The sequence below is a fragment of the Penaeus monodon genome, chromosome 21, assembly GCF_015228065.2.
Source record: "Penaeus monodon isolate SGIC_2016 chromosome 21, NSTDA_Pmon_1, whole genome shotgun sequence".
In the NCBI taxonomy this organism is placed as follows: Eukaryota; Metazoa; Arthropoda; class Malacostraca; order Decapoda; family Penaeidae; genus Penaeus; species Penaeus monodon.
The window spans coordinates 13368623-13368841 of NC_051406.1; positions in this window are offsets into that span (position 1 = coordinate 13368623).

Below are 219 nucleotides of genomic sequence, written 5' to 3' on the forward strand. Positions count from 1 at the left end.
CACGTATATTAATTTATGGTCCTGTTTCATATATTCCTTATTTTATTTATTTATCTATCTATCTATTATTTGTTTCCCTTCCATCTTTCATGAACATTTCACTTGTTTTGTTTGTTTGTAGATTATTTCTCTGTCTATTTATTTGTTATTTTGCTTTATATCGTTCCTATGTGCATTCACTTTCTTTCGGTCTCTGTAGAATTCTGTAATAATAGTCTG